This window comes from Pinus tabuliformis, chromosome 5_1 (genome assembly GCF_031772625.1).
Source record: "Pinus tabuliformis cultivar Carrire ecotype Pingquan chromosome 5_1, CPIR1, whole genome shotgun sequence".
Lineage (NCBI taxonomy): Eukaryota > Viridiplantae > Streptophyta > Pinopsida > Pinales > Pinaceae > Pinus > Pinus tabuliformis.
In genome coordinates, this window is record NC_142305.1 from 145199364 (window position 1) to 145224512 (window position 25149).

The 25149-nt window shown below is 36.6% G+C and overlaps 1 pseudogene; it reads right to left on the reverse strand.

Annotated features, from left to right (window-relative positions):
• Window positions 1-15217: 15217 nt before the first annotated feature.
• LOC149163832 (uncharacterized) lies at window positions 15218-15615 on the reverse strand (annotated as a pseudogene).
• Window positions 15616-25149: the final 9534 nt, after the last annotated feature.

The window sequence follows — 25149 nt, forward strand, 5'->3', positions numbered from 1 at the left end:
AGTCATTTCACAAGATCATGCAACAGGTTGGATTTGCTTTCTTGTTGTCTGCCTTTACAAGCAAATCTTCATCTGCCACCACTCTCGGATTCTTCGTCTACATAATTGGGTTCATAACACAGGTTTGTTTTTAGCGGTAGTAGTGTTTGCTTTATGTTCATGTTTCAAACCTTTGTCAAATCTTCATAAAACTATCATTTTGCACAACTCCTATAAGCAGAGTCCATATAATCCAAAACACTAATAGAAGTATCTTCTCTTTTGTGCAGTTTGTTACAACATTTGGATTTCCATATTCACATACATATTCTAAGAGCTACCGTGCCATCTGGTCCTTTTTCCCTCCAAATCTTTTTTCTCAAGGCCTAAACTTGCTGGGAGATGCGACGGCTACAGGTCAAGATGAAGGAATCAAGATGAAGGAATCAGCTGGTCTAGTAGATCAAAATGTCCTTCAGCAGACTCTGGCTGCGTTATTCAAATGGTTGGTTCACGTGATCTTAAGGATAGAATATTTTTATTTTAGGAAATATTCTTAGTTACTTATATATAATATATAATTGTAAAATATTTAGCTATATTTTTTTAAAAATATTTAAATTTCTAATAATCTTATACTATAAATAATTTTTTTTTTTTTAAATTTGCCCATGTACGAATATTAACCCTAAACCTTTTCCCTTATATGAATTGCACATTTGCGTATTTCCAAGGGCTCGATTCACATTTAGCTAATCTGGATAGACTTGCTTCATATTTAGTAGTTATGAGCCCTATCATTTGCGTATTTCCAAGGGCTCGATTCACATTTAGCTAATCTGGATAGACTTGCTTCATATTTAGTAGTTATGAGCCCTAGGATAGGAAACTAGATAGCTTGGGGAATAGACTAAAGGTCGCAGTCCCTCCTGTTTTACTTGGAGCCATTTTACCTAAAGAAACCTAATATTTTCCTTATTATAGAGCAGAGGATGTCAACTAGATTCTGCATTGGAATAGAACTAGAACTTGCCATTCATCACTGTCAGGTTGCCTCCCCACTGATGCATAATGCTAAATATTCTACTAGTTTATGAGCTCTATGGTAGTAAACTGAGTGGCTTAGTGAATGGGTTAAAAGTTGTGGTCCGTCCTGTTTTACTTCTTTTAAAGACATGACACGAGAAATGCACCATGTTTCCAGGATGATATTTTCAAATGGCTCACTGCAACATTCTTTCTGTGGTTCATTCTTGCCATCTACTTTGACAATGCACTCCCAAATGTGAATGGTGTTAAAATGTCCTAGTTTTACTTTTTGAAGATATCATATTGGACTGGAAAAGCCAGTGATCGAGAAGAAGGTAATCAGGAAATTTAATTAATTTGCTCATTGTTGTTCTCTTTTCACTAATGTGATTGTAGTTTCTGAAAAAATTAACACCCATCAATGTGCTTCACTAAGAAGATTTGATCTCTGCAGGCGGTGGTTGTTGTACCTGTACAGGATCTGTTCCACCGTTACCTGAAAGTAGTCCTGATGATGAAGATGTTGCCGCAGAGGAATCATTAGTCAGACAGCAAAGGATACGACGAGTCCAAATGTGGCTGTCCAAGTTCGTGGCCTCATCAAGATATTCCCTGGTATAAGAAATATGGTTGGTTGCTGCAAATGCAGAAAAACGGCTCCTCATCATGCTGTAAAGGTTCATAAGAATGGCATTGGATATCTTATGATTCATTCTCAACTTTCTTACATGAAAGAGCAGAATACAACTGATTTTCTTGAGTACCAGCGGTCACAATGGTATCATCAATCCTCTAGATCCTGAAATTCCATTGTGCTGAAGATTGTTGTGCTTCAATTGGAATGCACTGCGAAAAAAGTGTTTCAATTGGAATGGACTGCGAAAAAAGAGCTCATAAGGTCAGTTCACATTTTGGTTCACGAAGGTTTGTCGTCCTAGGGGCCATGAGAAGAATGTTGCTTCCGAAATCTCGAGGTCTATGTGGGGAACAGGGTTGGAATTTAGATTCCTCTTTACCCGTCAGACAATTTTTTTTTTTACGTTTTGTGTCTTTAAGTTGCCCATCAAAGAACGTTATGTTTAAAATTTTGCCCTTTAAGATTGATGTTTTAATAATAAATTAACCCTTCACCAATGAAGATTTGATTAAAATATTACCCTTCAATATTACAATTATTTTTAAAAAAATCACCTATTTATTATAAGCAAAAAAACAAAATGACCATAACACACAAAAGACTTAGTGAATCATGAATGTTAGTTTGAAATTTCATGAAGGGACACAATAAAATCTCCATAGCTTATTTTCCTTACCATGCCAGAACATTCATATATAACATGCACCTCAAGTCACATCAACAAATCAATCAAGATCAAAAGGGGCCTAAATAGTTTTACCCATGAAAAATTTAAATCTTACAATACTTGTGGCACACAATCAAATAAATAAAGGCTAAAAATGTAAAGCCTAGGAGTAAAAATACATACAAACTTTATCTACAAGTTTATAGTTTGTATTTGTAATAATTGCCAAAGCATAAAAAGAGCCAAACAAAGCAATTTCTGGATGGTTTTGTCAAAAAAAATTCCAAGGTAAGATATCTACATTATTATCGTATTTACAATTGATTTCTTCAACACCAAAGAAAGAGATCAATGTGCCACAATGACAAGAAGTGAAAGTGCACAGTTTTGGTCTCAAGGTGGCAACCAATGTTGCCAATATTAACAACTGGGTAGCTCGAGTAGTCAAGACTGGGGTGTGAGGAATGGTGGAAGACTAATGTATTGGGGTGTGAGGTATGGTGGATGATTAATGTAGTGGGGTTGGCCCAAGTAACTCATTTTTGTTTATATTCAACTCATAATTTATTTACTAACAATAAATCTATTACAATGTTCTCAAATAGAAAAGAAGATGGACGAATGAGCCCTAAATTATTCATCAACTATGGTGACTAATTCTTTTAACGGTATTGAATTATCAAAAATCAATATCTTTATATATATATATATAGAAGCATGGGTCTCTGAATGTTGTGGCCTACCATAAATTGAGAACTTAAACAAGGTTCACCAATGCTAAAGTGGCCTACCATAAATTGAAAACTTAAATAAGGTTCACTATTGCAAAAGTAAATGTGGAGACGTATAAGCAAGACTTGCAAAATAGAATTTTTGAGACAAAGTTATCCTATAATTATATTTAAGGAAATTAGTATCCATGATTAGAGAGATGATTAAGGAACAAAGTATGCAACAATTGCAGTGTGTTCCACTCTCCATTTACCAATAAAGTGCAAGCTACAAAATATGGTACAACAACTATAACTAATTATTTTACCAGTATAGAATTATAAAAAATTGATATATATTTATATACTTATAAAAGAATGAGTACCTAATATGCCATCACAAATTGATAAGTGGAACAAGGTTTGTCCTCGGAAAAATAAATGTGAATACATATATCAAAGGATTGCAAAGTAAATTGATTATTGAGGTGATCAAGCAATAGAGTCTACTACAGTTAGTATTTAAAACAATGGGTATCTCATAATTAGTGAGGTGATCAAGCAATAGAGTCTACCACAGTTATAAAGAGCTTCACTACCCACTTTCCCCAATATGCAAAAACAAAAAAACTGTTAAAAGATGGTACAAATCATTGTGGGTAGTTCCCTTTTGCTAAACATTAAAAATATATGAATTACTTTTGTAGTAATTCAAATATATAATCCAAACATTCCATAGATTCGAATTTTCCAAACCAATAATTAAGGGCAACAATGATAATGGATAGGTAAATGATAATTGTGTGCATCCATAACCAATGGAGCCAATAGAATACTAGCATTTGCACCTTATGTTGCAAAGGAAACGCCGTAAGGCATAGAGTGGGGAAGAATAGGTAATCAAATCCGTCAAAATTAAGATTAAATTAATCTATTAATTTTTCATTTACATACACTGAAATCGTATGCAGCGTGGGATAAGAATCTCAAGTTATCATTCAGATAAATTTCTATAGTCCATGTTCTATTTTAAATATTTTACTCTTTTGTCATAACTTGAAGAATCTCAAGTTATCATTGAGATAAATAAATTTCTATAGTATATATATATATATATATATATATATATATATATATATATATATATATATGAATGAAGATCTCTGCTATGATTTATATTACTTTCTATAGTCCATGCTCTATTTTAAATATTTTACTCTTTTGTCATAACTGGAAGAATCTCAAGTTATCATTGAGATAAATAAATCTCTATAGTACATACTCATTATATATATATATATATATATATATATATATAGATATATATATATATATATATGAATGAAGATCTCTGCTATGATTTATATTACTGTGGCAATGCCATTTTTCTCTCGCAAAGTTGCATCCATTGGTTTTTTTTAAGACATTAAAAGAATCTCGCTGCTATGGTTTGTTATGATTGATGGGTTATCTTTCAGATTATATTGTAGATGATGTTAGATACATTAAATCATTTTGAAATAAACACGGACATGTCGTTGGAATTGATTCACGGCATATGCTACAATAACTTATCTTCATTGAAAAAGAGGTTGATGTATTCATTGAGAATCTCTCACACTAAAACTTCTTGAAACATGGCTTGAAACACCATGTGTTAATGATGTTTTCATAGAAGTCGCAACAATTAATGTTGAAGGAAAGATGGATGTTGTAGAAAATAAAAATGTTAATGAAATTTCCATGCAATAGTGTCCTTGAGAGACAAAATATTTTTATGATTTATTTTGGAACAAATTGATGAAGAGCAAGCTATGGAAGGTGACATGTGGTAGTCGTTTACATACAAGCCATTGTTTGAAGAAATAGAGGACATGCATGGACAACTTGGAACAATCAAACAGTTGTACCAGCCAATAAAGACATTGAAATCTGAAGCTTACAACAAAAAGACAAAGCTAAAGCAATGAAGAAAAGAAAAGGAAATCCAACTGATGTCAAAAAAAATTAAATTGTAACCATAGCTTAGACTCGGACCAGAAAATATCTTAGTTTAAATTTTTGTTTTTTGTAATTAAAGGGGAGTGTTGCATAAAATAATTTCAACCACCCATTTTAATAGGAGACAAATGTTTGTTGGAAATCTTCGAAAATTTTATATCGGAACGATCTCAAAACATACATGTAATGACTCATTTTCTTCGGTCAAAGAAAGTGTGCATTTGCATGGAGTGCACAAAACAATTACAAGTGATAAGTATATTTATTTTCAAAGTGATTGGTACATTTTTTCCCATTTGCAAATCGATGGTACAACAAACATGGTAAATTACACGTTTTATTAAAATTAAGTGCTAAGTTCTCCCTAAGGATGGTCAAAATGACATTTATTAAGCAAAGAAGCCATAGAAGCACTGGAAGTAATGGTAAATGTATAAAGCATGCATAAATATGTTTTCCAGAGTCCAGACTGCACCCTATGTTAGAGGCTTACCAGAATTTGATCACCACAGAGTCATTAATTGGTCAAGTTTATGAGGTACAAGGTTCATGTATCTCCCCATTCAAAGTGAGTACTATGGAGCAGGATAGATCTTCAATCCCTAGCCGAAAGATGAATAAATCTACCATCACTGATAGGGAAGGCATGTAAAACAATATTAAAACTGCCATCACCGAGGGGAAAAGAACTCCAACCTTGCCTTTAGGTGATAGCAATCAAAAAAGATGTAAACAGTAGTAATTCTGATATCACTGAGGGGAATATGTGCAAACAATATTAACTACTATCACCAAAGGGAAAAGAACTCCAGACCTTGCCTTCAGGTGCCAGCAAGCAAACATATTCAGATTTCCAACCAGCTCATCCCTGGTGCGTCACCAGTGTAAAGACAGACTTCCAAATTCCTACCAAAGCATCAATCAGTTTCCAAATAAGATTCAACGGTATTTGGGTATTTATTCAGTTTTAAGAAACCAACAACGTTGTTAGGTAGTAGTGTTATTTTCCCAGTATGTACAATCATTATTGGACAAATTTAAGCTTTGTCGTATTGGGTTTCACGACTAAACTTCTGGCTAATTGTTATCATAATGAGATTACAATGGGTAAATTGCACTGTATCGGAAACCTCAAAATAGACTGCCGTAATCTTCACCATTCTTGGTGCTTGATAATATAAATACTGACCTTAGATTTGATGTGTAGGAGGTGCATGATAATATAAACAAAAAATTGACTGCACGAGAAATGGGATCCAAAACTGCGCCGCTGTTGATCCATTGATCTCACAGAAAAACAGTGCTGCAAAGGCTGACAAACACAAACTATAGTCCTTAAGGTGGAAACTTAGCCCAACAAGTCTCTTATTTTTATTGCAAGGAAGCCATAGAAAGGATGAGTTGCAACATCAGAGTCAAAGTTAAATGTATTAAAATGTTGCCTCTAGGAGGGGATTGAATTCCAAATACATAGTCACAGAACTAATTAGTTTTAGCTTTTATGCATTAGGAAGAAGAAAACCTCAAATTGCTGCAAAATTGTCAGATAGAAGTCCAATATCTTAAAAACCAAGTAGTCATAGAAGTACCTTACAAGTACAACTCCCAAGTGGAAATACAAGTATATGCTTGATCGAATACATTTGCACAATTCCGAGAACCCCAAAAATTCCTATAAATCAAATACAAAGCAGGACACTGGTGGTGCAACTACTCTTATAAACATACATAGAGGTGAACATCCAGTACATCTTCAAATCTCTTGGCTACCTTTAGTATAAATAAAACTAATACACCCATTTTCCATACATTTTAGCTGAAAGTAACTTTGATCCGCTCCTGACAGTTCACTTCATGGGTGACTAAGACCACGAAAGCAGATGGTACCATAATTCTTCCCATGTAACCATGAAACATCCCTTTTGAAAACAACGACCAGTGCAAAACCAGAATAAATACATACACAGAAAAGTATTACTTATTTCTTGGCCTTTCTTGTTCCCGCACTCTGTTTTTCACTGTGATCGCTTTCATCCTCATAATTAACATCTTCATAATTATCATCATCATCTTCCTCTTCTTCGGAATCAACAAACCCAAGACGAGCTGCATCTTTTTCCCACTCTACAATATTCTCTACCTCAGATTCTGAGATTCTTTCTTCATCATCAACATGTTCTTCTCCCACATTGTTAAACTGACCCGAAGAAGAAGAAATCCCTGAAACCCTACTCCTTTCAAGCTTAATGGAATCTTGAACAGAAGCTAGCAGCTTCTGCACTTGTTCCTCTTCAGAATCAATTTCATTTTTCTTCACAAAGCCTGTTTCTCCAGAATCACCATTTTTTTCTTTATGGGTTCCTACTGTTGTCTCACGGGAATCGATCCCCTGACTTTCCTGTGGCTCATCCAAACTCTGGGACTCACTAGTTACGATATTTTTGGCACCTGAAGAAGATCTCAATGCCCCCAATCTCAACGCAAGTTCTTGCCCTAAAATTTTCTCCTCTTCTTCATCAATCAAAACCCTAGATTTCCCGCCAATTCCTTCGTTTTCTCCAACATCCCCAACCAAATCTGGATCCTTCTCTAGATCATTCTTTTTCCCTCTGTCATTATCTATGTCGTTTTCTAAATCACTACTTTCCTTCTTATCTCTAATTTGGAGTTTGTTGGACTTACCAATTGGGGTTTTGCAGGAGGAGGAGCTTTGAGCTTGGAATATCGACGGGCCAATTCATTGTCAAGTCTAGTGGAGTCGAAGCCTCCAACATCTAAATTCAGCGGTGAATGTAAGGGTTTGGTTGATCTGTGGGAGTCAAGATTAAGTTGCAATGCACTTTCATCTTGGAACTGTGCGAGAAGTTGATTGACCTGTTCATCATTCTCTTCTCCTCTCAGCAACCTGCTCCAAATTGTGCTGCTGGAAGACCTTCTGTCCATTTTATTTTTGAAGTGTCAAGGTTGTGTGTCTTCTGGTTTCGAAACTGCAACGTCTCTGTGCAGAAAATTAATAGGCTTTGTTTCTGGTTGTTCACACAAATAAATCCTGTGAAAATAGAAACGCAGAGTCAGCCGAGAAATATTTATTCAACCATTGGGACAAAATTGTGGAAAAATGAATGTCGAAAATTGTGTGCCACATGTCAATAAGAAAGTTCTTGCCCTAAAATTTTCTCCTCTTCTTCATCAATTAGAACCCTAGATTTCCCGCCAATTCCTTTGTTTTCTCTAACGTCCTCAATCTGGATCCTTCTCTAGATCATTCTTTTGATTCAAAGAACAAGAAGAATTGGATTCATTTACAACTGCAGTTCATTTGATGAATATTCTGCTTGAGTATTAAATATACGCTTTTTTCATACAAAAAGAAAGTAATAATGGAATTCAAACCCTATGGCATAGATCCATAGCAACTCATACAATAATAGAATCCAATCTCTTATCTCTTTTTCACTGTGAAGCAACGATATGAATTTAAAAAGGCTAACAGAAACAAAACTAAACTACTATTGAACTCACAGAAAACCAGTGATCCAAACTCCAAAGGCTTGATGAGTTATAGTCCTCAAATGAAACCTAGCCAAGTAACTGCTTTACGCAGATCTCTTATGGAAACCTACCCCAGATACGCGGCTATAGATCTATTGATCTCACAGAAAAACAGTGCTGCAAAGGTTGACAAACAAAAACTATAGTCCTTAAGGTGGAAACTCAGCCCAACAGGTCTCTTATTTTTATTGCAAGGAAGCCACAGAAAGGATGAGTTGCAACATCAGAGTCAAAGTTAAAGGTATTAAAATGTTGCCTCTAGGAGGGGATTGAATTCCAAATACATAGTCACAAAACTGATTAGTTTTAGCTTTTCTGCATTAGGAAGAAGAAAACCTCAAATTGCTGCAAAATTGCCAGATAGAAGTCCAATATCTCAACAACCAAGCAGTCATAGAAGTACCTTACAAGTACAACTCCCAAGTGGAAATACAAGTATATGCTTGATCGAATACATTTGCACAATTCCAAGAACCCCAAAAATTCCTATAAATCAAATACAAAGCAGGACACTTGTGGTGCAACTGCTCTTATAAACATACATAGAGGTGGACATCTAGTACATCTTCAAATCTCTTGGCTACCTTTAGTATAACTAAAACAAATACCATATCAGACCTGTGCAGCGCAGGATGTTGATCGGTCCTGTAGCTGAAAAATGCAAGAACAAATTGCACCGGCTTACCAAATCTTCAACTCTTCTTATATGCCATTATTTTTATGCTTTGTGCCCTTTTATCAGGATATGTCAGCAAATGAATTTGTGATTTGTATGTCAGGTTATAATATGCTTTTGTACCCTTTTGGTCTGATGTCAGAAGATGAGTATGTCAGGTTATAATATGCTTTGTACCCTTTTGGTCTGATGTCAGAAGATGAGTGTGGCACTTTAAATTTTCGCATGCCAAGGTATCAAATGCTTCATACTTTTTTAATCCTAAAATGAATGACTCTCTGCGCATCGAAAATTTTGAATGATCACATGCACAGATGGAAAGATACTATAATGTACTATTAAAAGAATTTATGATCACATGCACATATGGAAAGATACTATAATGCACTATTAAAAGAATTTATGGTCATACAGAGCTGGAAAGCTTATCATGGCTCATTGATATCAAACTTTGTTAGCGTAAGAGATGTAAATGGTGAAAGGGGATGGATATCCTACGTATTCTTATCCTCCGACATATATTTATATATATACACACCGTATGTGACAATAGTTTACGCTACTCGAAGAATAATGAATATATGGTATTCAATGAATTATAGTAGCTATTTCTGGTCCCTTTACAGTCTCTGCTTCCTTCTTTGTCACTATGTAAAAACAAGAGTCATCTGGAGAGGAATAAGTCCAGCAGCTGTCAATTAAAATATCCATGAAAAAGAATTCGTTCAAGCAGAATGGGCCTGGACAATTATCATCAATTAAACGGTTGCTTCAATTGAAATGACATGAATTTAATTTCTAATGTAGCCCTCCACTGACCATTCAAATGCAGAAGCCCTCTCGCAGACTCAACCATACAATAGAATACAATACCAGAGCATTTATGACAGTATGCAGTCACTCCCCTAACATAAAAAGATGGAACATGACCCTATGTTGGAAAGGATTTCATGCGAACCAATGCTTCTAGTGCATTACCCTCATAATAGATAGCATATTTAAACTCATCCCATTGTAAAGTACTCTCGACAAACAACATCATAACATTCAAAGTGATTCATAAAAAAACCCTAAAACAACAGAAAAACTCAAAATCTGCCAAGCAATTGTAATCTGCTAAGTCCAAGATTATCAAAAAAAAAAATATTAACTCAAATCATATTCAGTAGAAAGGGCCGTGAAAAGATCCCTTTATTTCCTATATGGATAAAGAATGAAGGAAGAAAAGCATGTAGCAGATGCAAAATTCAAGGAAATGACTTCACTCACATAGAGAAAATGTCTAAAATTTGACATCAAATTTTATTTTGATTCAAAGAACAAGAAGAATTGGATTCATTTACAACTGCAGTTCATTTGATGAATATTCTGCTTGAGTATTAAATATACGATTTTTTCATACAAAAAGAAAGTAATAATGGAATTCAAACCCTATGGAATAGATCCATAGCAACTCATACAATAATAGAATCCAATCTCTTATCTCTTTTTCATTGTGAAGCAACGATATGAATTTTAAAAGGCTAACAGAAACAAAACTAAACTGCTATTGAACTCACAGAAAACCAGTGGTCCAGACTCCAAAGGCTTGATGAGTTATAGTCCTCAAATGAAACCTAGCCAAGTAACTGCTTTACGCAGATCTCTTATGGAAACCTACCCCAGATACGCCGTTGTTGATCTGTTGATCTCACAGAAAAACAGTGCTGCAAAGGCTGACAAACACAAACTATAGTCCTTAAGGTGGAAACTCAACCCGACAGGTCTCTTATTTTTATTGCAAGGAAGCCACAGAAAGGATGAGTTGCAACATCAGAGTCAAAGTTAAATGTATTAAAATGTTGCCTCTAGGAGGGGATTGAATTCCAAATACATAGTCACAAAACTGATTAGTTTTAGCTTTTATGCATTAGGAAGAAGAAAACCTCAAATTGCTGCAAAATTGCCAGATAGAACTCCAATATCTTAACAACCAAACAGTCATAGAAGTACCTTACAAGTACAACTCCCAAGTGGAAATACAAGTATATGCTTGATCGAATACATTTGCACAATTCCAAGAACCCCAAAAATTCCTATAAATCAAATACAAAGCAAGACACTGGTGGTGCAACTGCTCTTATAAACATACATAGTGGTGAACATCCAGTACATCTTCAAATCTCTTGGCTACCTTTAGTATAAATAAAACTAATACACCCATTTTCCATACATTTTAGCTGAAAGTAACTTTGATCCGCTTCTGACAGTTCACTTCATGGGCGACTAAGACCACGAAAGTAGATGGTACCATAATTCTTCCCATGTAACCAAGAAACATCCCTTTTGAAAACAACGACCAGTACAAAACTAGAATAAATACATACACAGAAAAGTATTACTTATTTCTTGGCCTTTCTTGTTCCCGCACTCTGTTTTTCACTGTGATCGCTTTCATCATCATAATTAACATCTTCATAATTATCATCATCTTCCTCTTCTTCGGAATCAAAAAACCAAGACGAGCTGCATCTTTTGCCCACTCTACAATATTCTCTACCTCAGATTTTGAGATTCTTTCTTCATCATCAACATGTTCTTCTCCCACATCGTTAAACCGACCTGAAGAAGAAGAAATCCTTGAAACCCTACTCCTTTCAAGATTAATGGAATCTTGAACAGAAGCTAGCAGCTTCTGCACTTGTTCCTCTTCATAATCAATTTCATTTTGCTTCACAAAGCCTGTTTCTCCAGAATCACCGATTTTTTCTTTCTGGGTTCCTACTGTTGTCTCATGGGAATCGATCCCCTGAATTTCCTGTGGCTCAGCCAAACTCTGGGACTCACTAATTACGATATTTTTGGCACCTGAAGAAGATCTCAATGCCCCCAATCTCAATGCAAGTTCTTGCCCTAAAATTTTCTCCTCTTCTTCATCAATCAGAACCCTAGATTTCAAGCCAATTCCTTCATTTTCTCTAACGTCCCCAACCAAATCTGGATCCTTCTCTAGATCATTCTTTTTCCCTCTGTCATTATCTATGTCGTTTTCTAAATCACTACTTTCCTTCTTATCTCTAATTTGGAGTTTGTTGGACTTACCAATTGGGGTTTTGCAGGAGGAGGAGCTTTGAGCTTGGAATATCGACGGGCCAATTCATTGTCAAGTCCAGCGGAGTCGAAGCCTCCAACATCTGAATTCAGCAGTGAATGTAAGGGTTTGGTTGATCTGTGGGAGTCGAGATTAAGTTGCAATGCACTTTCATCTTGGAACTGTGCGAGAAGTTGATTGACCTGTTCATCATTCTCTTCTCCTCTCAGCAACCTGCTCCAAATTGTGCTGCTGGAAGACCTTCCGTCCATTTTATTTTTGAAGTGTCAATGTTGTGTGTCTTCTGGTTTCGAAACTGCAACGTCTCTGTGCAGAAAATTAATAGGATTTTTTTCTGGTTGTTCACACAAATAAATCCTGTGAAAATAGAAACACAGAGTGAGCCGAGAAATATTTATTCAACCATTGGGACAAAATTGTGGAAAAATGAATGTCGAAAATTGTGTGCCACATGTCAATAAGAAAGTTCTTGCCCTAAAATTTTCTCCTCTTCTTCATCAATCAGAACCCTAGATTTCCCGCCAATTCCTTCGTTTTCTCTAACGTCCCCAATCTGGATCCTTCTCTAGATCATTCTTTTGATTCAAAGAACAAGAAGAATTGGATTCATTTACAACTGCAGTTCATTTGATGAATATTCTTCTTGAGTATTAAATATACGATTTTTTCATACAAAAAGAAAGTAATAATGGAATTCAAACCCTATGGCATAGATCCATAGCAACTCATACAATAATAGAATCCAATCTCTTATCTCTTTTTCACTGTGAAGCAACGATATGAATTTTAAAAGGCTAACAGAAACAAAACTAAACTGCTATTGAACTCACAGAAAACCAGTGGTCCAGACTCCAAAGGCTTGATGAGTTATAGTCCTCAAATGAAACCTAGCCAAGTAACTGCTTTACGCAGATCTCTTATGGAAACCTACCCCAGATACGCCGCTGTTGATCTGTTGATCTCACAGAAAAACAGTGCTGCAAAGGCTGACAAACACAAACTATAGTCCTTAAGGTGGAAACTCAGCCCAACAGGTGTCTTATTTTTATTGCAAGGAAGCCACAGAAAGGATGAGTTGCAACATCAGAGTCAAAGTTAAATGTATTAAAATGTTGCCTCTAGGAGGGGATTGAATTCCAAATACATAGTCACAGAACTGATTAGTTTTAGCTTTTATGCATTAGGAAGAAGAAAACCTCAAATTGCTGCAAAATTGCCAGATAGAAGTCCAATATCTTAACAACCAAGCAGTCATAGAAGTACCTTACAAGTACAACTCCCAAGTGGAAATACAAGTATATGCTTGATCGAATACATTTGCACAATTCCGAGAACCCCAAAAATTCCTATAAATCAAATACAAAGCAGGACACTGGTGGTGCAAATGCTCTTATAAACATACATAGAGGTGAACATCTAGTACATCTTCAAATCTCTTGGCTACCTTTAGTATAAATAAAACAAATACCATATCAGACCTGTGCAGCGCAGGATGCTGATCGGTCGTGTAGCTGAAAAACGCAAGAACAAATTGCACCGACTTACCAAATCTTCAACTCTTCTTATATGCCATTATTTTTATGCTTTGCGCCCTTTTATCAGGATATGTCAGCAAATGAATTTTTGATTTGTATGTCAGGTTATAATATGCTTTTGTACCCTTTTGGTCTGATTTCAGAAGATGAGTGTGGCACTTTTAAATTTTCGCATGCCAGGGTATCAAATTCTTCCTACTTTTTTAATCCTAAAATGAATGACTCTCTGCACATCGAAAATTTTGAATGATCACATGCACAGATGGAAAGATACTATAATGTACTATTAAAAGAATTTATGATCACATGCACAGATGGAAAGATACTATAATGCACTATTAAAAGAATTTATGGTCATACAGAGCTGGAAAGCTTATCATGGCTCATTGATATCAAACTTTGTTAGCGTAAGAGATGTAAATGGTGAAAGGGGATGGATATCCTGCGTATTATTATCCTCCGACATATATTTATATATATACACACCGTATCTGACAATAGTTTACGCTACTCGAAGAATAATGAATATATGGTATTCAATGAATTATAGCAGCGATTTCTGGTCCCTTTACAGTCTCTGCTTCCTTCTTTGTCACTATGTAAAAACAAGAGTCATCTGGAGAGGAATAAGTCCAGCAGTTGTCGATTAAAATATCCATGAAAAAGAATTCATTCAAGCAGAATGGGCCTGGACAATTATCATCAATTAAACGGTTGCTTCAATTGAACTGACATGAATTTAATTTCTAATGTAGCCCTCCACTGACCATTCAAATGCAGAAGCCCTCTCGCAGATTCAACCATACAATAGAATACAATACCAGAGCATTTATGACAGTATGCAGTCACTCCCCTAACATAAAAAGATGGAACATGACCCTATGTTGGAAAGGATTTCATGCGAACCAATGCTTCTAGTGCATTACCCTCATACTAGATAGCATATTTAAACTCATCCCATTGTAAAGTACTCTCGACAAACAACATCATAACATTCAAAGGGATTCATAAAAAAACCCTAAAACAACAGAAAAACTCAAAATCTGCCAAGCAATTGTAATCTACTAAGTCCAAGATTATCAAACAAAATTTATTAACTCAAATCATATTCAGTAGAAAGGGCCGTGAAAAGATCCCTTTATTTCCTAAATGGATAAAGAATGCAGGAAGAAAAGCGTGTAGCAGATGCAAAATACTCTGGCACTCGTCCAGAAAAGAATGGCCTCCACAAAACCTAGACCTATAATGTCGTATACATATCAGAAATATACATAAAATAGGATAATAAAAGCCACCCCTCCCTTATCATTAAAAATGACCAAGAGCAAGGGCAACAGATCTCAGTAAAATCGAGAGGCCAAGAAGGGTATGAATGAGGCTATGATGGTGAAGAATAGAGAGGGAATGAAGGCCATGGAAGCAGCACCTGCCTCCATTGTTGGACTGGGAGATGCTGCCGTCACCTCTGTTGCTGCTGTAGCTACTCACACTCCCACCATTATCAACACTAACGGCCAAGAGAGCCGCAGATGCGTAGTTGCCCGCACCTGCCATTCTCGCTCACGCTCACAACGCGCCTGTTACTACGAATTGATGTGGAAAAGCCCAAATCCTAAGCGCAATTCCTGCTGAGCAAATGTGAATCTCAGACAGGCCACTACAAATTTGAAGCGGAAATCTCCCTGCTCGAGGTTCGAGCAGTCGACCAGAATGCACCGAGAAATGTGAGATAACAGGATTTGCAATGCAATGGTTGAGAGTGTCGCGTATTAATAATCGTCTACGCCTCGGAGGACCAACGGACAAATCACGCGTCATAGAAAAGTAATATAACAAGCACATGTCGGCTGCGAAACGAATGGCTCGCTGGCAGTGCGTTTGTCCCGCTTCCTCATTAACCATTCAGTTTTGGATCAGTGTTGGATCAACGATCACACTTCATTCAATCGTCTAACACTACAAATCCACGGTCAACAATAGGACACGGCGGCAGCTGGGGCAATTCATTTCAAAGGGAAACGCCTTAGGGCGTAATTAAAAAAAAACCAAGGAATTCATGGAACAAGCAATGTCAGCAATAATGATATTAATTTGGGTCAATTGTTTTACTTCTTGATACAAAGAACCCACCCCTGCATGCAGAATCTTCAGAATCATACAAAATGCCTCTATTTTATTAACATTTGGTTTCAGGGTTATTCCTATAATAGACCTAGTTTCATGGAAAGTTCGAAACTCAACTTGCATACAACCACCACTTCATTCTCTTCTCTCATGCGCCGCGGTTTTCCTTTACAGAGGCCAACAAGGTTGGAATTTGGCATTTTGCCCAATCATAGGGCATTTTACCAGGCAAAATGTCCTTAATTTTTTAAAGTAGAATCTCTACCATCTCTATGTCGTCATTAGCATTGGAGAGATCTCCATATTCTTATTATATTGGAGCAGATGCAGCTCTTTTAGCCCAAATTTTGCCAGATTTGAACGAGCTATCTTCTCTAGACAGTACTCTAATTTTTCCTCCATCCGATTTTTTAGCAGATTTTGTTTTGCAAGATTTCTGCAAGGGACCAGGTACATTAGCTTCAGAGGCAAATGAGTTTGAAGACGTTTCCTCTGATCAAACCATCATGCAGCGTGTCAACGGTTTTACAGTTTGGGATGATCGAAGAATTGAAGAATTCTACGATCACACAACAACACTTAGATTGATTCCTGAACTCGATTATACAGAGAAATCAAGCCCACAATCGTTGGGTTTGCTACTGTTGGAATCCGAACACGAAAAGGAGGAAACAAAAGGAGACCATGCAGAGATCCCGAAAATCATCCTGGCAAAGATTCCAAATTAACGTTGGTTTGCTCACAAGACCATTCCGTATTTGATCAACATAATTACCATTCCAAAACTATAGTATATTCTTTCCAAGAGAAAGAAACTTCGGCTAATGGAATGGAATGGTGTGAAACTATAGTATATCCTTTCTAAGAGAAAGAAACTTTGGCTAATGGAATGGTGCGAGATCAGGTATTAATAACGTTTTTCAAAAAATTTAACCCGTCAAAAATATGTTCTTCACATTTCAACACACTTCACCATAAACGGTCATTTGAAAATCTAAAACGTATTTTACGGGTGAAATGCCTCATGACAGACAAAATGCCCGTCAAATTCCAACCCTGGTGGGGAACGCCGCTTCAGCAGCCACTTTTCTTACTGCCTCGATTGCGCAGAAAAGCATTCTACCCCACTCAATGCAATGCTGCCACGCAGCTTCCCTTGTTTGATAGTTGATCCTCTTCCAATTTTGTGATAATTGGTTGATATTTGTATAAAAGAAAAGTATAGAAAGGGATGTTCGTGGCCACCGCGTATAAATGTGAAGAGGTCAGCTCTTCGTGATTCGACTTTGTGAAATTAACGAATCGCTTGACCAATGCGTGTTAGATAAGCGGATGGGTTTTGTGAGGAGTCGAGGACCACTGACCATGGATTTGCTTCCACCGACACACATAATGCAAACGACGACCATTTCTGTCACCACATTTTACGTTGCATTCCACGGTCGCTTTTAGTTACGGAGAATCCAAAAGCTGCCAACTGCTTTGGTTGGAGTAGAGCGAAGGCCTGTTCAAACAGCTGTTCCTCATAAACGGTGTGTTAGATTCTATAATACTTTAATGTCATTGCACTACATTTCAACATAATTTACCGTTCATAAATTTATAGTTTCTATGTTTCAGCAACATAAATTCCCATAAAATTAAAACTATGACAATGTATATTTTGATTTTGTCAAACAACTTCGTTGTTAATCACAATCACTGTCACAAATAAGCATACAACAATAACTCTTTACCAGTGCTGAAATCGAAACATTATGGTATTATAATTGCAAATCAATACTTAAATTTTGTCAACTAAATAAATCGCACATGAATATTTGTAACATTTGGCCGATACAAAATGCATTACAAAAGCAATTAACATAGACTCAAAGGAATTTTCTTATGAGTATGTACTACTTATATTATAACAAAATAGAATAGAGCTTAGTGGTGACTATATGCAAGTGTCAATGGGATTTAAAGAGTGTTTTATGAATAGTCAATGCTTTCATGTTTATCTAATTGAATATTTATTTCAAATTTAGATCATTAATATTAATAAATTTGAAATTAATAAACAAATAAGTATTATCATTGTTATTTTTTTATATTATATGGATGGGTTTTTATAGCCTAAGCAAACTTCTTATGTCAATGAATGGTACATGAGTTAATTTAGTTATAAGATTCTCTCCATTTATTTAAAGAAACACAATTGAATTGCAAGAGAAAATCAACTATGTGGGGAACTCATAAATGCACAAACTAATAGTATTCGGCTAAGGGTTTTATTAAAGTATCACTCAAGAGATTGTTGGATAAGAGAAAAAGATGTAATGTGTGATTCAACAAACCAAAGAATCAACAATCATACAAATGAGCCCCTACAAATGGTGAACCAAACTAATAGTTTCACTCAATTAGCTAAATTAGGGGAAGAAATTGAACCCAATGATTAAGTGCATTGACTATAGATACCATCATAATTGAAATAAGGGAGAATAATTGGCATAATCATAGCATTGTACTTCTTAAGTCAACAATGAAACCAAATGCAATTACAACAATAACTAACACCTACATAGAATTTACCCTGGAAATTCAAATGGTAAAACTATCATTTAATTAATGATCTTTATTAAGGTCGAGAAATGCTTATAATGGTGAGTTATGCATTATTAACTATGATTGTGATGTATTCTTAATCACTGGCACATTGCCACATTTTTTTTTTTATCTCAAGACAACCTTTAGTCTTCAAACAAACTTCTTTTTCTAAAGTTCCACATGCTCTGCTACTTCCTTATGATCCGAATTGGATCATTGTATTGTTTTTCATCCATCTCGATGCATTTGGAGTGGAAAAAGTGGAAGACCTCACAGGATTGTTTTTACTGGCGAGTCTCAATTCGGCGAAACAGGGTCTGAAACCTTCTAGGAGTGTTTTGAGGCATCAAATGACGTTTTTTTTGGGTAAAACTTTGTCACTCTAGCACCGCGTCTTTTCATGCTATTTTACACACAGGTACCTTTCTAATGGCGCAAGACGCATGCCAATCGGAGTCTGTATGAAAAAGTATATGCCACTAAGAAGTTGACCTTCCTGTTTTCACACCTATAATTCAAGAGTACGCTACATCAGCCCTCATTATTAATGGAAAAGGGGCTAGCCACGTGTTTGTGATGTAAAATACTCTAGAAGAGTATATTTTGTAACTCTAGTTAAGAGTTGATGTAGTCAACTTAACCACTAGTAGGTTATTGGGCTATATTATAACCGGGCCACTAGGAGGAAGAGGCATTCCATACTTTTGAGGGGATTTTGTTCCGTAGTTGAGCAAAGACAGCCAGGAGAGATAGGAGGTAGATCACACAGAAATTATTTGTGCATTGTAGAAACCCACAGGCCATGGGAATTACTTATTTGTACCTGCAGCCATATTTCTAGACAAAGAAAGAGAGCAAAGCAACCTCACCTTTTAGCTGGGTTTTCTCCCGAAAGGGTTTCCTAAATATCATATCTTGTGTCTTATGTGTGTGTGAGCTTATTTTTCATTCTATACTTTTCTGCATAATTTTCATTCACATGCATGCATTAATTATAGTTAAATCTACAGATCTTAAAGTTTAATAAACTGTAATAGTGTAGAATTTTTAGAGTTTTAATATAATATTATTAGATCTGTTGTGACAAACTATCTAGTGGAATATCCATGGAAGTTTATGGACCATTTGGTATCAGAGCATGTTTCTTTGGGTATTTTGTGGAGATTGCAAGGATCTAGATCAGTAGGGCCGAAAATTGTAAAGCCCTAACCATGGGCGACAAATCTGTAAATGAACCTCATGATCTTGTAGAGGTGAGGTTTTTGCGGCTCGAACAACAAGTCACAGATATAAACTGCAATGTAAGCCTCCTCATGGCAGCCCTAATCAATAAGTCGACGATGTTTGGAAAAGGTGGGGGTTTGAATGCAGAGGAAAAATCAGAAGGGGGCTTGGGAGATTGGGAAGACAAGGAGAACCAGCCGAATAAATAACCAAGAAAAGATCAGCCCATTTCGAGTATTCTGAATCAATCCCTGTTCAAAATGGAAGCAAAAGTCAATATCAAGTCGTGCCACGATGATATTGACACTCTGAAAGTGAACCACTAGTTGCAGCAACTGAAAGTTTATTTCAGCATCCATCGGAACGAGGAAGGGCAAAAGATCTCCTTCGCATGGCTGAAATTAGAGGGTCATGCATTGAATTGGTAGGAGAGCCACACAAAAACCCCGAGGTTGGAGGGATAACGTCTAGTGACTAAGTGGAAGGATTTCAAAACGCTCATTAAGTCACAGTTTTATCTCATATTTTAAGTGGAGGACCAGTGGATCTTGTGGCATTACTTCAGGCAAAAGTTGAGCGAAAGCATGCAAGAGTACACCACAGAATTTAGAAAGATGGCTATAATGTTGGGTATCTCTCCAAAGAACCCAGATGTACTCTTGAAGTATTTGGGGGTTTTGCACCACCATCTGCGTAAGTAAGTGATGTAGTTCAAGCCCAAATTGGTGGACGAGGATTGTGTACAAGCACAGTACCCGGAGAACATAGGCTTGAAAAGAGCGCAATCAAGTGGATCGAAGCAGAAGGAGGAAGAAGAAGCTTCTAAGGAGGGGAGGAAGAAGCAAAAAGGGGGAAAAGATAAAAATACGACAACCACAACACACTAGTGCAAAGATCCTAGCAACCACTGCAACATTGATGGGCATACAGAGGAGGTGTGATGGAAGTTGCATCCAGAGTTAAACTCAAAGAACAAGAAGAAAGATAATAAGAAGAAGAATCTCATGGCCACTAATTCGAGCAACCAAGTTGAAAGAATCTCGTTCATGGGTAAGAAGATCATTTCTGCATAAGTACAAAAGGAGGTGAATCTAAGTAGCCTTTATGAACAAGAAGAGAAAGAAATTACCAAACTCTTCCATATAAAGATACAGGTCAAGAAGACAAAGGTTGATGCTCTGTTTGACTCAGGGTCACAGGAGAATCTCATTGCAGCAGAGCTAGTCAAGAAGTTGGGGGTGGAAGTTCGTGATCATCCAAACCCATATCTACTCGGATGGGTAAATACGGATGCAAAGATGAAGGTCACAAAACAGTGCAAAATTAGATTTTCTATCAGTGCTAATTTTATTGATGAAGTAGATTTGGATGTGTTTCCCCTTTATGTATATGGAGTTGTGTTTGGGAGTCCATACATATATATGTGTGATGGAATATTCATGAGGAGAGCTAACGAGTCCCGGCTCATCAAGGATGGAAAATAGTTCATCATCGACACACACAAAGGCAAGTCAAAAATTTCACTGGTAAGTGCCAACGAAGCCAAGAAATTGATCAGTTCCAGCAAGAAGTATGTTTTATGATTTTTAAGAGAAACTCGGTCTGAAGAGGAGTCAATAAGAGGTAAGGCATCCCTAGAGGGGTGTATTAAGAAACATAAAAAATAATGGAAGGAGTTGTTACGGGAATACAAAGATGTGTTCTGACAACCTAAGGGGTTACCACCTAAGAGAGAAGTGGGGCATGAGATCCAACTATTGCCAGACTCCCCATTTCTAAATATTGGGATGTATAGCCAGTTTGCTATAGAAGCAAGTGAGGTGAAGAAACAACTGTAGGAGCTGCTGGAACAAGGTGTCATTCAACCGAGTACATCACCATGTGGGTCACCCATCATCATTGTGACAAAGAAGGATGGGACTTGGCGGAGGTGTATAGATTACAGGGCGTTGACCAAAATCACGCTCAAGAAAATATACCCCCTGCCCATGATAGACAATATGCTAGATCTGTTGCAACAAGAAAAGTATTTCACCAAGCTGGACTTGAAGTCTAGATATCACCAAGTTCGAGTCAAAGAAGAAAATACATGGAAGACCGCATTCAAAACCAAGAAAGGTTTGTATGATTGGTTAGTTTCCATTTGGCTTATGTAATTCACCAATTATGTTTATGATATTAATGAATGTTATACTGTGCTCTTTTATATATTCATTTGTTATTGTCTATCTAGATGATATACTAGTATATAGTTCTACATGGGAGGAGCATATTTCACATTTGATACAGGTGCTAGAAACATTAAAGAAGCACCAGCTGCTAGAAAATCTCAAGAAGTGCAAGTTTACGCAGCGATCCTTGGTGCATCTAGGGTATGTGATTGGTGGAGGAGAGATGAAAGTAGATCCTTCCAAGATGGAGGCCATCATGAAATGGTCAGTGCCTACTAATTTTTCTAAGGTTAGTAGTTTCACTGGGGAAACATAGTACTTGAGGAAATTCATAGCTTCATTTTCAGTAGTAGCATCACCGCTTCACGCCATAACAACAATTGGCAAGAGTTTCTAGTGGGGAAATGTCAGCAGAAGGCTTTCGAGGAGCTAAAGAAGAAGATCATTCAAGCATTAGTTATGGAATTACCAAACTTGCAGTGGCCCTTTGAAGTGGAGACAGATGCGAGTGGGTATCCTATGGGAGTTGTCTTAATGCAAGGAGGAAGGCTCGTTTTCTACCATTTTGAAGTATTTCATGAGGCAGTTCTTAACTACCCTACCTACAGTAAGGAGTTCTATGCCATGTGGAAGTTGTGAAGAAGTGGAAACACTATCTGATGAGAAAGGAGACAGTAATCCACACAAATCACTAGCTGTTACAGTACTTGCAGACCTAGAGTAAGCTACAACAGACTAGACATTACAAGTGGATGGGGTTTTTACAGTAGTTTCATTTGGTGATCAAGTATAAGAAGGGAAACACAAACAAGTTGGCCGATATGCTTTCAAGGCCATCCACATCAAGGATTACAGCTTTGGGGAATCTTATGCACATGGATTCATTCGTCCATGATGCATAATGTTAGTGTCTATGAGTCACCAGTGATCAAATATACTCTTTCCATGTGGTTGATAGGGTTATTAGGTCAAATTGTTATATTTCAAATATAAATTTTCAAATAAAATTTGATCATTGGTTAGTGTCTAAGTATATTCCTGCTCCCTCCATATTCAAGGTCATAAATTTCCATTATGGTCATGTCATCATTCCTTGGAATAGGTCAACAAAGAGTGCCTTGGTCATCATTCTGATCATCATATAATTATCATGCATACTGCAAATGTTTAAAGGTCCAATTCATGGTTTAGATATTCATTTGGTGTCATCATTAGGTCATATGATCAAATTGTCATATAGGAGTCATAACATTTCCATAGTCATCATCACGAGAGTTAGTAAGTAGGGATATGATTTCATCAAGAGTGTATAAGGTACATTCAGCCCACATGGAGATGTAACCTTTCCAAATAAAGTTATAAGATGCAATACACTACCTCATCGTGTCATTTCTCAAAAGGACATGTGATGTTACACCATCACCAAAGCAAAAAATCGACTTTCAAGAAATAAAAGGGCCATCCAAACATTCGAAAGCTTCATTCCATCCTCCAAGAGCACTTCTCCGCCATTGTGCTTCATCTCAGCCATTAGAACCAATATTTTTTCATCACCAAACTCTTTTCATAAGCACGTTGTGCTTTTGCACTAGCACATTGCGCTTCTTGGAAGCACGCTGCGTTTTTGGGTTTGGAGGACAAAGAGAGCAACAACAAGGCTCATTCCTCATTATACAGGTTTCAGATAGTCCTAAGCAAGTAAGTAAGCCTTTCATCACCTCTTTCATGCAGTCATTCCTCACAAAAATTGAATTGAAATCCCTCTCCTAGGGTTTTACTGCGCTTTTATCTTTCATTGGATTTTGCTTTATCTCATAGAGAATTTCCCTATCTTTTCTTTGAATGCTGAAGCACATCGTGGATCTTCCAAGAGAAAGGCATGTTGTTCTACTCTTGCTTTTGATCTGGAAGTTGTTGCCATTTTTGATCCACCAAATTATTGCAGCCAAGAGGACTAGTTGGTTTATTACCATGTTGATTCTTGAGGCGTTTCCAAAAATAAAGTGATGAAATTATGTCTTAGCCTTCTTTCTCCTCAACTTTCTTCAATAAAATTGATTTACACCTTTCGAAGAATCGATCTATACTGGGATTGAAAGAAAAGAAAAGATAAATATTGAACCTTCATAAGGAAATTAAAAGCATTAAAAATCGATCTACACTGGGCTTGAAAGAAAAGAAAAGATAAATATTGAACCTTCATAAGGAAATCGAAAGCATGCAAATAATAGTAGATAAAATAATAACCCACTAGATGAATTTCTGATATATAGAAGTTGCCCAGAATTTATGACTTCTATAACCAGAATTTATGACTTGTATATATATTTCAATATACAACAAAGAATGAAAGCAGCTATAGGTGACTTATTTTCAAGGAAACCTCGGTTTGGCCTGAGTACAAGACTATTGAAGATTTGGTCCTCAACTGTAAGTGCGAGTAGATTCAACCCACAATTTTTGCACAAGACAACTCAATAAGACTATTACAGGCATCAAAAAGTTTCTTTCGATTTGGTCTTTATATTTGGAGCAACAACTGGATGCTTATCATAGTACCTCCAATACCTCGGCCTCTGTGAATAACACTACATATAATTACTGGGAGCGATCTACTATAGGATTAGAATGCAACCCACCGATGAAAACAAGACCACACAATTCCAATTGACTTCCTATTCAAACAACACTAGGCATTCATAAAGGTGTAAATGTGTTAGAAAACTTGCACAGATGAATCTAGCTAGTAAAGGTTGAACACACAGCTTTGCAGAGCAAAAACACTAAAAGAAAATCAAAAGAACAAAAGAATGATTCATTAGAAAATAGGTTACAATGCTCATGATATAGCATTACTGGGTGAAGATCCCAAGGTAATGCACCATAGTGGTGATCAATGAGAAGACTCAACACCTACAACAAGTTCCGGAGAGAACTAGCCAGTTGTGGAGTAAAAGAAGGAGAAAATCAGGGAGTAAATCATGCAGAAGAACTAACCAGTTGCGGAGTTAAAGAAGGAGAAAATCAAGGAGTAAATCATGCAGAAGGAATCTTGCATGTAGTCCCATGCTCTAACTAAGAGTCCGCATGTAGGTGTGTAGTACTTCCAACACCCCCCCTGAACACCACTATGGGGAAAAATAGAAAATGGGCCCTGGCAA